Genomic DNA, 13,322 nt, shown 5'->3' on the forward strand with positions numbered 1-13,322 from the left:
TGCCAACACAAAACCACTCACCCGGCCACCTGAGTGGGGCTGAAAGATTTATCTCCTGACAAATAATGGACATGGTGGTGGAGTGGGAGCAGGCAGACATGAAGGAGAGTGGGGCACAGGAAATTGCTTCCAGGCAGGAAACTTTGGCTCCCAAATCTGTAGAAAGAAGGAAACAGGTCTCCTAGGGTTTCTGGTGTTTGAGCATTGAATGTCATTGTATTTCTGCTGTTCTTCTTCACCTCCCCTCCACAGCTCAGTTCCTTCTACCTTTACAACTCACAGCCTCCTCTATTCCTATCACTAAAACTCTTGAATCAGAAAGGAAGAAAAACACAGACCTTCTGCAATAACACTGCCACTGGGTTGCCAGGAGAAAAGACGTCAGGATTTCTGGGACTTGGACCCAGGGAGAGGGAGATGGCAACAGGACACAGGTCTCTGCAAGAGGACATCCTGATTTCTTCAGCTGCCTGAGGCTCAGAGCTTGGAAGGATTTCATGGTGAAATGGCACATCATTCTTTGTGCTCTATCCAATGCGGTCATGCACTCACTTTTTTGGAGAAATGTCTGCTCTGTCACTGCTGCAGACACTCAGTGGGACCTGTGGCCAGAAATATGGGCTGGGCACAGCCTGGATTGTGGGCAGCAGGACAGGTGGGATCCTGCCCCTGTGCCCCTGGGCTCAGGTGAGAGCCCACCTGCAGAGCTGCCCCAGCCCTGGCTCCAGCAGCACAAGGAGCTGGAGCTGCTGCAGCCAGTGCAGAGGAGGCCACGGAGCTGCTGCCAGGGCTGGAGCCCCTCTGCTCTGGAGCCAGCCTGGCACAGCTGGGGCTGCTCAGCTGCACCAGAGAAGCTCCAGGGACACCTGAGAGCCCCTGCCAGGGCCTGCAGGGGCTCCAGGAGAGCTGCACAGCCCCTGGGGACAAGGCAGGCAGGGACAGCAGCCAGGCAATGGCTCCCAGGGCCAGAGGGCAGGGACAGATTTTGGCCCATTGGGAATGAGGAATTGCTGGCTGGGAGGGTGGGCAGGCCCTGGCCCAGGGTGCCCAGAGCAGCTGTGGCTGCCCCTGGATCCCTGGCAGTGTCCCAGGCCAGGCTGGATGGGGCTTGGACCAGCCTGGTGTAATGGAAGATGTCCCGACCCACAGCAGGGGGTGGAATGTGATAATTTTCAAGGTCCATGGCAGGGGGTGGAATGAGATGCTCTTCAAGGTCATTTCCAACCAAAACCACTCTGACTCCATGAAAGCAGCTGCTCCCAGCTGGGCAGTGGCACCATCTCCCCTGAGCAGCTGCAGACCTCCCAGGATGGACTCGTCTGTTGGGTCCCAAGGCCGAGATCCCCAAAACAAACTTGTCTGAGCTGCAGCTCTCTCACCCATGCCTTACCCCTGTCCCACCTGGACCACCCAGCTCCCTGGGCATCTCCTGGGCTGAGCAGGCTTCCCACGTGGGTGAATCACCCATGCTGCAATGGGTGTCCAGGAGAAGGGATTGTACTCTGAATTGGTTTGTCTCCTCTCAGAGACTCTCAGGAGATACTAAAAAAATATTAGACCAGAAGTCTCGCTTTCTTCTATCAAAATATATGTGAAGTGAGTGCCTTCTAATGCATGGTCCAGCCAGGCAAGTGTCAATAGTGAAATAAATGCTTTAAATCAGTGTCAGATGGTGTTTGAGGCATTGAGCTTTCCCTACCCAGCCTGGTGAGCAGCGATGAAGTGACTTGGCAGATGCTGGAGCAGAAATCCACACTGCCCTCAGGGGCACGGATAATGGCATGGGATTTCTGTACATTACAGCATTCCTTTAACACCATGTCATCTAACGACAGACTTTCTTCTCTTTTTTGGGGGGCAGGGAGATAGAAATTAGGTTTGTTGTATGGTTTCCTTCCTCTTAGCTGTTTCTCAGTTTTCAGATAGACTGTGGATTACACGTTAACCGTGAATAAAAAAAATTCATTTCTGCCTGGCAGTGAGTGCCCTTTGGAGTCTGGGAGGGGAGAAACTGCTCCTGCTGACTGCCAGGAGCTGACCTGCACTGGGGCAATAACACAGAGAGGTGAAAACCTGTTAGCAAGCACAGCCACAGCAGGGTAAACTGAGGAACGGGGTGGCACAGATGAAAAAGGTGTTGTGGAACAGAGAGGGCACAGGATGGGGCAGCATGGAGGTGCCAAGGGTGAAGGATGGCAGGGAGAGGAGAAAGAGGACAATGACGACCAAGAGGAAGAAGTAGCAGGGAATCCCCAGCCCCAGGGATCCCTCTAGGGCTGAGGCTGAGGAGGGCAGCACCACAGGCTGAGGAGTTCTTGTGTGTTTTGTGATGTCCCCTGTGCCGGCACTGCTGGGACACCTCCAGTGCTGGGGACAGCTCTGGGCCCTCAGCACAAGAGAGACACCGAGGGGCTGGAGCGTGTCCAGGGCAGGGAACGGAGCTGGGAAGGGGCTGGAGCCCCAGGAGAGGCTGAGGAAGCTGGGAAGGGGCTGGAGCCCCAGGAGAGGCTGAGGGAGCTGGGAAGGGGCTGAGCCTGGAGCAAAGGAGGCTCAGGGGGGCCCTTGTGGCTCTGCACAGCTCCTGACAGGAGGGGACAGCCGGGGGGAACAGGGACAGGAGCAGAGGGAACGGCCTCAGGCTGGGCACGGGGTGGTTTAAATTGTGATATCAGGGAAAATTCCTCCATGGAAAGGGTTATCCAGCCCTGGCACAGCTGCCCAGGGCAGTGGTGGAGTCCCCATCCTGGAGGGGTTTAAAAGCTGTGTGGATGTGGCACTTGGGGACAGGGGGTAGCGGTGGCCTGGGCAGTGCTGAGGCAATAGTTGGCCTCAATGATCTTGGGCAAACTAAACAATTCTGTGATTTTATACATATTACCACATATTTCCCATTGTTCAACTGCAAGATGCTCCGGAGCTGTGACATGGCTCCTTCATCCCAGGGCTGCATCCCAGCCAGTGCTGTGTGAGAGCCCTGATGGGGACAGGACGTGTGACTTGCAGCAGGACTCTGCAGGCAGGGAGGTAGCACTTAAAATAGTTCAGGTGTACAGAAAATGAATCCTTTCTTCTGAGACTGCCTAGTTTTGTGTTCCTGGTAAGTCAGAGCAATTAAGAGAGCTCTCTGGCTTTGCTCAGTCTAATTTACCACATTTTTCTGTAATGAATATGTTGCAGAACGGTTTGACTAGTCTGGACTAAAGGCTATTGAGAGCAGTACCAATTTTCCTTAGCTGCTGCTCTGCAGAGTGACAGATGCCCTGAGACCCAACCTGGGGCTCGCCAGAGGGATGGGGACAATGTGTCACCATGTTCCAGCTGTGACCCGGCAGGCTGGGACCTCGCTGCCCGTCCTTTTTATCATAGGAAGCGTCCAAGGCCAGGCTGGATGGGGCTTGGAGAAACCTGATCTAGAGGAAGGTGTCCCTGCCCATGGCAGGGGGTGGGACTGGATGGGCTTTAAAATCCCTTCCAGCCCGAACCATCCCAGGATCCTGAGATCTTCCCAAGCGACCGAGAGCTGGTGGAGAAGCCCTGAGAGCTCTGGACCCCTCTGACAGGCACCTTTGGAGGTGAGGCTGCTCTTTGTTGGAGTCAGTAAGGTCTTGAGAAACCCGAGTTGCTCACTTGCTAGCACATCACCATAAACAGAGAGAGAGTAATAATAATAATAATAATAATACTTAGCACTAAGGACAATAGCTGTCAGGGCTGTGAATGGGATGGTTCTTGCAAAGCTCTGTTTATGGTGCCTGTGATATCAGAAAGTCTGGCAGGAGGTCTGCTGCTCGGATTTCTTGAGGGCTTTAGGAGGTGGTAATTGTCTCACTTTTGCTTTAAACGCCGTGTTAATTATGGTTTTAAACAATGGCTGTAAAGTCATCCTTTAATTCTTTGTGAAGTGCTCTTCCCTGTCTCTGTGATTTGGGAGGTAGGCGACTGTTGGAAAGCACTGGGACCAGGTCACAATTAAGTACCCTCCCTAGGACCAGCAAACACATAAAAACCTTTTTAATTTTGCTGATGGTAATTGATACACTCTAGTATCTAAGGTCTTTCTCTGAACTTGAAGGCACAGTTAGCCTAGGACCTCTCACAGTGAACTTTTCCCCTTTGCTGTAAATCAGTTTTCTTCTCTATTCCATATTTGGTGTTGGGTGGTTTGGCTTTGTGTCAGTAAATGATGCCAGCAGACCCCCCCAAAAATCATAAAATTTAAAAAAAATAATGTCTCCTATACACTTTGGATATTTCAGACCTAAAATCACTTTTGTGTCTTTGAAAAAACCCTCAAATATTAACACATATGGGAGATGGAGAACCGTGTTCTGCAATCTCTAGAAGAGTCACAGGTATCTCAGTCAGTACAGCTGTTTTTACCTCCTCACAGAATATGTAATTTTTCCTCTTAAATGGAGAGAACAAGTCTGGGCCTCCTTTGGATTAATCATTGCTATCAGATGGCGTGCCTTCTTCCCTCCAGATAAAATGAATGTGCAGGTTTGGGTAATGTGCTTTTGAAAATCCAATCTTTAAATTACACTTTACTTCTAATACTTCTTTTTTTTCTTCACTTTATGCAATTTGGATTGTGAAATCCGGGAAGTCAGTTCCTGCCCAATCCTATATTTCTTGTTTACCTGAAACTCCCTTACATGAGGTTGAAAGAAATTTTCTCATCCTGAAGGTAGTGACTATCAGACAGAGTTTCAGTTTTATTTTTTTAGCACTAGCTACTTTCCCATTCTCAAGCAATTTCCATCACTTGGAAATTTCAGAGGAAAAAAAAAAATCAATTCCCAGCAGGTTTCTTTTCCTGGAACCAAGCCATGTGCAAGACTGTCATGAAAGCATTTCTGTTTGGTTTAATATTTGTAAAAAGTTATTAAAGAATCCCAACCCTACATTTAGACAAATGAGGACTTTTCAATTATCTGTTTTAATACACTGGCCCTACTAATTCATAAATTATTGGGTATGAAGAGCTATTCCTACTGTCTAGACTACCCACCTGAGTAACTCGGGGCAGAAAGGCTCCCTGCACCCGTACAGGTTTAAACCAGCTGGAGCTCATCTGCTGAATACCACCAAAACCTCATTTCACAATTATTATTGACAAAACATCCACCACAACCAGCGGTTAATTACTCCACCTGGATCATTACTGCTGAAAAATGATGCTTCACTTCTCAGTTGTGTCCTCCTAGCACAGTATCTACCTTTTCTTTTTTTCAGCCATGCAGGTATTTCGTGGCTAAGTCATTGCAGATAAAAGATGTTGCTTGCCTCAGCTGTCCTGATTTTGGTGCATCTTTTAATTATTTGCATGCATCTTCTCCCTTCTTTCTCAAACATCCCAAAAAGGCATATCACATCTAAGTCCAAAATACTGTAATCTAGACCTATAATGCTCCCAGAGAGCTGCAATACGAAGAAGCATCTAATAATTTTGTTATTTTAAGTGAGTATTTGTGTTGGATTTGAGGACGAGAAATCCAGACTGTGTTCCTTAGAGCAGACTGCTGTGCAGTGTAACTGTGATGCTCCACATGTAAAAGGTCAGGGTTTCATAAAGTCCTTGATTGCAGATGTCTGATAGTTGGATTATTTTTTTATGTCAAGCTGTAGGTGAGAAAGAGGAACACTGATGCTGAACAACTCACCATAAACATGAGAATTTCCTTTTTACAACAGGCCAGTCCCTGTCTCTGACGGGACAAAATTCCCACTAGTGTCACTGGGAATTTTGCTTGTTAAAGTCTGTGAAAAGCATAGGCTGTTGTATTGCCATCTGTGAGGACATGAGTAATGTTCGAGGGAGAGAAATCAGCTCCACAGTGCATCTGGCCAGGCCACTGCAATAAATACAGAGAGACACATAAATGATGGTGAGGTTACGACCTATCCCATTAAAAAGGAAGGAACTCCAAAATTACACCCCTACCTGCCAGCAATAGGAAATACAGAAGCTGGAGTTTTTCCTCTTGCTTCGCTTGCTACTCTCCCACCCCTTTTACAACTATTTCCTTCTGCCAAATAGGGTTTGGGGTGGTTTTGTTTGATTTTAGTGAAGGTGTTGTGGGCTCCTCCCGCTGGTAAATGGATCTGCAGAGCAGTGACACCTCTCACATCCCTCTCTTGTGGCTGCATCTGAGTAGCCCATCTCTCAGGAACTGATAAATCCTCCTAAAGCCAGAATTCAGGGATTGGCTTGATATCATTAGGGCTAAAATGCTGCTTTTAAGCGATGGACACCCCACCCTTCCCCAGCGCTCCCGGGCATTGGTGTTGCAATGTTTGTGCATGGCAGAGTCCAGGAGGCAGTGGGTCCTCACTTGGGAAGCACCCTGAGGTCCTGGAATCGTGGAAACACGGAGTAGTTTGGGTTGGAAGGGATCTTGAAGATCCTCTGGTTCCAATCTCCCTGCCACGGGTGGGTCTGCAGGCAAATGTGGCTGAAACCAGAAAAGCTTGGTCTCCTCTGAGGTGTCAGGAGGAGAAATCGTGGGGTAACAAATTCCCCAGTTTTTCTCATGCCAGCCCCAGCTCTTTCCATACACTCTGTTGTTACCCCATAGGTAACTACAGGTAACTGCAAACAAAACACTGCAGCTCGTGCAAATGCACTAACTTGAAATAAAGAGGATTTTGATTTACACTACTGAAACTGAAATACTGAAAGAGGAGTACCAGCTGCACTGTCTGCATGTGCTTATCTTCAAAGTTACAGAAAGAAAAAATTCACTTTCTGAGAGCTTACACACCAAAACAAATCCGAAAACTTATATTCCTAATTTGGACATCTGAAACACAGAAGTACAGGTACAATACAAATGAAGAGTTGCAACTAAGGTGGTGCATTAACACCACATACTTTATACTAACATTAAGTCAGACCCTGCTATATCCTAAGGAGCTAGGAGCAGGCAAATGCCAAAGGCAATGAGATTTCTGAGCTGAATTGCTGGAGGAAGAAGCAAACCTTTTTCACAGCATAGCCTGTCCCAGCTAAAGGGATTGTCAAGCTTTCCTTTATCTGTAAAATCAAATTTTGCATCTGTCTCCATTCCTTCACTTCACATCTTCCCTCCTGTGTCCCCTCTGCCTGGCCTGTGCTCCCCAATGACACTGTGCTCTCCTGCCCAGCTCCAGCATCATCCCCTCCCAGACTGTCTGACCTCAATCCCCCTCACCTCCTGGTCACAAATCCCACTGGTGACATTCAGCAGGAGCTGGGCTGGCCCCACTGGTGACACAGCTTTGCTGCCATGGTTGTTTGAGGGACAGAGGTGGCAGATGAGTGTGTCAGAGAGTGACCACCAGAGAGGGCAGGCACTGCTCCCGTGGCCCACCCTGGCCTGTCATGGTCATTTGCCACCAGATCCTTTTGCCAGCAGCACTTTCCCTCTGGCAGCAGCACCTTCACTCTTCCTTCCCCTGGGTCCTGATCCCTGCACCACCCACACCCCGCTTTGATGGGTGTAGTTACACCAGCATCTTACATTGCCAACAGCAAATTCTCCTGCTAAAATTGGGGAAACATAGAGTTTTAATATGCACTTATACATATAATTTCCTTTATGTTGGCATAAGGGAGGCTGCCCTGTGTTTAACCCCTTTCTAGCTACCAAACATAAACACTACCACAGCTGTGTGGTCAACTCCTAAAGCTAACAAAATTTCAGCCAGAAAAGCACAGAGTCAGAGTTGGGCATGTATGAGTGCCCTGATGAATCCAAATATTCCCATGCTGGAATGAGCCCCCCAGGGACAGCAAGGGTGGACATTTGATTTGGATGGCCCGACCTCCAGGGCTCAAGAGGGGAATGGTTTTTTCCCCATGGCTTGGTACAGGCAAGGAAACATCTCATCTCACCAGGCTTTTTTTCTCACAGAATGGTGTAGGCTGGAAGGGAGCTTAAAATTCACCTCATTCAAACCCTTTCTTTCATAGGCAGGGACACCTTCCACTAGACCAGCACACTCCAAAGCCCCATCCAGCCTGGCCTTAGGCACTGCCAGGGATCCAGGGGCAGCCACAGCTGCTCTGGGCACCCTGGGCCAGGGCCTGCCCACCCTCCCAGCCAGCAATTCCTCATTCCCAATGGGCCAAAATCTGTCCCTGCCCTCTGGCCCTGGGAGCCATTGCCTGGGTGCTGTCCCTGCCTGCCTTGTCCCCAGGGGCTGTGCAGCTCTCCTGGAGCCCCTGCAGGCCCTGGCAGGGGCTCTCAGGTGTCCCTGGAGCTTCTCTGGTGCAGCTGAGCAGCCCCAGCTGTGCCAGGCTGGCTCCAGAGCAGAGGGGCTCCAGCCCTGGCAGCAGCTCCGTGGCCTCCTCTGGATTCACTCCACCAGGCCCATGTCCCTCTGCTGTTGGAGCCAGGGGTGGGTGCAGTGAATTTCCTCTTGTACCCACTTTTACTAAATCCTTTTCCAGCCCTGGAATGGCTGCCAGCAGGCAGGAGCACCAGCACTGAAATGGTGATTTTAGCTCGCAGGGCTGTGTGACAGCAGCGGGCACGGGATCCCTGTCTCCCCGTGCCACTCACCACACAGAGAGGGTGCTTGAAGAATGCTTTTTCTTGCAGACCTTGGGGCTCACAGCTTCAGTCTGCTCTCTTGACATGAGCTGCTGGAGTGGAAGGAGACTGGCTGCAGCCAAACGGCTTCACAACCCAGACTTTGAACATTGCTTGAGAGCTCTGCTCTCAAAATAATGCATAAAAATAGAAGCAGGGCCACAAGCTTAGCTATTCCTAATGTGCACAAAAGGATGGGAGAGTGCCAGGAGCCAGCCTGCGCTGCCTCTGCCCCTGCCTTCAGCCTGGCTTGTTCTCTGCTACCTCCCCTGACTGGCTTTTCACTGCTGTGAAAAGGAGAGACATACCCCCAAAAGAGCAAAGTGTGTTTGTTATTGACCCTCGCCTGGAAAGTGTATGAAGAGGGATCAGCTCTGTTTGTTTGTAGCCGGTAATGATGTCAGGAAAAGGGTTTTTTTCTTTCCCCAAGTCTGGTTTTATCCCCTTTGTTGGAAGTGCCTTTGGTGAGTCTCACACCCCGGTGCTGTTAGCAAAACAATTAGGTTAACAGTGCCTTGGCTCCAACTGTCTGTCAAAGGCTGAATTGCAATGCAAATTAACCCGGCTTTGGCTCTTCAAAGCCAGCTGGGTTCAGGAGAGGTCCCCAGAAACCCCCGTGAGAACGGAGCGCCGGGGCTGGGCAGGGTGGGCTCGCCGGGGTTTCGCATCCAGGACCTGAAGTGTTTGGCAGGAGGGATGCAAAGCGCTCTGCAAACACGCTATACAAATGCAACAACACATCGCATGAGCCCTCTCAACACTCCGAAGGGGCTCAGGAGAAACGCGGGGAGAGATTTTTTACTAGGGCCTGGAGTGACGGGACAAGGGGCGATGGTTTTAAACTAAATTAGGGGAGATTCAGGCTACATAGAAGGAAAAAATCCTTGTCTGTGAGGGTGGGGAGGACCTGGCCCAGGTTTCCCAGGGAAGCTGTGGCTGCCCCTGGATCCCTGGAAGTGTCCAAGGCCAGGTTGGACAGGGCGGGAGCAACCTGGTCTGGTGGAAGGTGTCCCAGCCCTGACAGACGAGGTGGAACGAAATGAGCTTTAAGGTCCCTTCCAGTCTAAACAATTCCTGAATTCTGTGACTCGAAGGTATTTTATTTCTCCTCAGGGATTAGCAGTGCCCTTCCTGCATTTCAGGACAGGTTTCTGGCCCAGGGTGACATTTGAGCAATGCATCCAGAGCAGGGCAGGCTGTGGGTATCACCCTAATTTCCAAGCATCCCCTCAGCCCAGGTCCCGTTCCAATACTTATCAGCTCCATTATGTTTATTTCTGTATTTTCCATATGGGCACATACATATGGTCTGCTTAAACAAGTTTGCAGGGTTAATTGGAAAGCAGTTCTTTATCAGTTATTTAATATTTAGCACTTCTGGGACAATTTTCACCTGCAGAGATCACAAAAGCGGGCAAGTGCTGATGGCCCAGCTGTACCCGTGGGAAATCAGAGGTGCCAAAGCCCAGGTCCCTACTCACAGGGAAAGGCAGGTGCCCAGGGTCACCTGGAGAACCTATGGCAGGGCCAAAAATTCATATTAGCTCCTGGACCCCCTTCCTGTCCTCCATCTCCTCCCAGCACATGGCACACTGTGCTTTTTGTCACTTCCCTCATGACAATAAAGTAATCCTAGCTGTCAGGGCTGAAGGAAGAGAGCTACAAGGGGGAAAATTAAAAAAAGGAGATTTTAATCTCATTTGTAACAGCCTGGCAAGTTTTGAAAAATTAAAAAGTATAACGTGTGGATTAACGAGCACGTCCAACATGTCTTTCACCAGCAAATATTGGAATGAAAAGGAACATTTTTTTTCCCCCCATCTTGATTTGCTATACACATCACAGGGAAAAGAGATTGAGGTTCTCTGAGGAAGTGAGGAAATCAGTCTCAGTGTATGTGAGGTTACTCCACAGGCTGTAGGACAAGACATTGAACTAAAAATATTACCCAAATTCCATTTTTCAGGGTGCAGAAGGCATCATTTTAAAAGCAATGGGACTTTTTTGCATGTGCAGAACTAAATGTTGATGCTGTTCTGATTTGGCCCCTGCTATCACCTGAAGACCGCAGGGCTGTGCCCTGGGCTCCCCTCCTACCTTTAATTATTTGGAGGTGAAGCAAGGAGTCAATTGCCTTCCTCAGACTCCAGCTTTGTAACGAGGCTTCCTAAACTATTCTTTCTGATGCCAGCAAACAGCATTCATCCCCTTCCCAGTGTTTTTCCAGCTATCTATCTGGATTTTGAGCAGATTTTTGTACCTGGCTAGGTATAGTCTGGTTAACATTTAATAAGCCTGCCCCAAATCTAGCCACTTTCTGCCTAATTTAGATCCAGATTCTGCAAATGCCGGGCCTGTTTGTCGCATCCCTGACCTGCTCATGTGAATATAGGCAGAAATGGGCATTTAAATTATCCCTGCCCTCCTGCCTGCCCCAAATTCAGGGATCCAGGACACACACCCCGGAGATGCCCTACCTGCACGGTATGTTAGTTTGACGTGTGCTCTACCTGGTGCCACGTTTAGTGGGGTGCATTCATTCCAGACCTGACTTTGGCTTTGGATTTGAGCCGGGCTCGCTCATAGCAGCCATGATTTAAGAGCCCCGGCTCCTACTTCCGACACGACAACTGCCTCGGAGAGTGACCTTAGAGCACCTCATCCGCCCGCAGCTATTCTGCGAAAAGGGAGCCGCTCCTCCGTGGGAGTGCGTGCAGGACGGGGACCCCTGGGGAGCTCCGCTGCCCTGCCAAGCCTGGCGCTAGGAAGTCTGGCCGGACTTCCCAGCGCGGCCGCAGAGCGCACCAAGGCTGGGCGAGAGCGCAGCCTCTTGGCGGCTCGGTTTTCCTCACCCTCCGCCGCTCCGGGGTTGGAACGGGGGAATCTGCGGAGCGCCCAGGGTGCCAGGGGTTGTTACCGCCAGCAGTGCCCGTAACGCGAGTGCCGGAGCGCGACATGCCCGTCATTTCTGCTTCGTGTTTGGAAGCGGAGCGTACCGAGCCTCCGTGGTGTATTTTCCTGTCCTTCTGGTGACAGGTGCTGTAAAAGCACGAATTATTACTATTATTACTATTATTATTATTACTATTATTATCATCATCATCATCATTATTATTGTCGCTGCATTTTGTGATGTGCCCTCGTTCCGTACCCAGAGCCGTGTCGATTTTTTAATTTTTTACGCTGCTTTGCTCTAACATTCCGATATTTACAGCGAGCACCGGCACACCCCAGCCCCGGGAGCTCCCCACCCTGTGCCCCGCGGGGTGCGGGGGGGGACACCCCATTCTCCCCGCACCCCCAACCCAGGAGCAGGTACGAAGGGAGGCATCGGGATGGCGCTGGGGGGGGACGACACACGGACAGCGGGGGGAGCTGGGGAGGGGACACAGGGACCCACAACCTCCCCGCAACCCGAGCCGCCTCTTGCGCAAGGCGGTTGGAGATAAATATAATATATAGATATATTTATTTTTTTTTTTTTTCCCCCGGAGCGACACGGTGTCTAGACGCCCACGTGACGGGGCCGGGGCCGGGCCGGGCCGGGCCGCTGCGCACTGCGAAGCCGCCGCCGCCGCCGGTGCGGGGGGGCCGGGGGAGGGCGCAGGCACCGCGCCGGCTCCGCTCCCGCCGCGCCCCGCGCCGCCGCCGCCGCTCCCCCCGCACGCAGCCGCGGGAAGGAAGGCGGAGGTGCGGGGAGGGCGGGCGGCTGACTGCGGAGAGCGGAGGGGCGGGCGAGGGAGGGGGGGGAAAAGGGGGAGGTAAAAAAAAAATAGAAAAGCCCACGAAAGGAGGAGGAGAAGTAGGAGGAGGAGAAGGAGGGGAAGGAAGGCAGGAAGGAGGAGTGAAGAGCAAAAAAAAGGCACCGCGGCAGAGGCGCCGGCAGCAGGGAGAGGGTCGGCGGCCGGCGGGCACCCCCGCACCCATGTAAGCTCCGCCGGGAGCGGCGGGCCCGGCTCGGCCCGGAGCGGCTGCTGGGGAAGGCAGGAAGGAAGGGACATAGCCCCACTTTTCTCCTTTTTGATTTTTTTTTTTATTTTTTTTTTTTTATTTCCTTTCTTTCTCTTCGTAGCAGCCGGATCAAGACTCCGTGTGGATTAAACCTTTGGAAAGAAGGAGGGGGAAAAAAAATAAAAGCCCACCCCGAAACCCCCACATCAGGACGACCTGGGCTTTTTAAAAGGGATACAACACTCTGGATGCGCTCGTTCGCCTCTTTTGTGACAGATGCTTAAACCGACGTCCAAACCTTAGGGTTGGTGTTTTGGGGTTTTAATTTTATTTTTTTAATTTTTTTTTTTTAGCCTTTTTTTATAGACGCCTTTTTGGCTCGCTCTTTTTTGTTTTTTGCCGGCTGGCTCTGCCCTGCGCCGCATCCCCGCCGCCGCCGCGCCCGCTCCCCGGCGTGGCGGGTTGATGGGCGCCGCGGCCCCGGGGCGGCCGAGGCTCCCCCGCGGCTCGGGCCGCGCTCCGCACCCGCGCACGGCGGCGCGGCGCCGGCAGCCCCCGCCCGCCTGCCCCCGCCACGGGCGCCGCGGGCTCTAGACGGGGATTTTTTCATTTTTCTTTGCTTTTTTGGGCAACGCCGGAGCAAGCGGCGACGCTCTCTCCCTTCCCTTCCCCCCACCTTTATTTTATCCCCCTTTTTTTTTTCTTCTTCTTGTTCTTAGTTTTGATTTTTTTCTTCTCGATCCGATTTTTCTGTAAATTTTCTCGCAGCGGGCGGAGACGCGACCAGTGCAGCCC

At 51.2% G+C, this 13,322-nt stretch overlaps 1 long non-coding RNA gene across 1 annotated transcript; it reads left to right on the top strand.

Moving 5' to 3' along the window:
* Nucleotides 1-12,414: 12,414 nt before the first annotated feature.
* On the top strand, nucleotides 12,415-12,772 carry LOC135460073 (uncharacterized). The gene is made up of 2 exons (XR_010443157.1): nucleotides 12,415-12,503; nucleotides 12,649-12,772. It is a non-coding gene; the product is annotated as an uncharacterized LOC135460073 (long non-coding RNA).
* Nucleotides 12,773-13,322: the final 550 nt, after the last annotated feature.

The sequence above is a fragment of the Zonotrichia leucophrys genome, chromosome Z, assembly GCF_028769735.1.
Source record: "Zonotrichia leucophrys gambelii isolate GWCS_2022_RI chromosome Z, RI_Zleu_2.0, whole genome shotgun sequence".
In the NCBI taxonomy this organism is placed as follows: Eukaryota; Metazoa; Chordata; class Aves; order Passeriformes; family Passerellidae; genus Zonotrichia; species Zonotrichia leucophrys.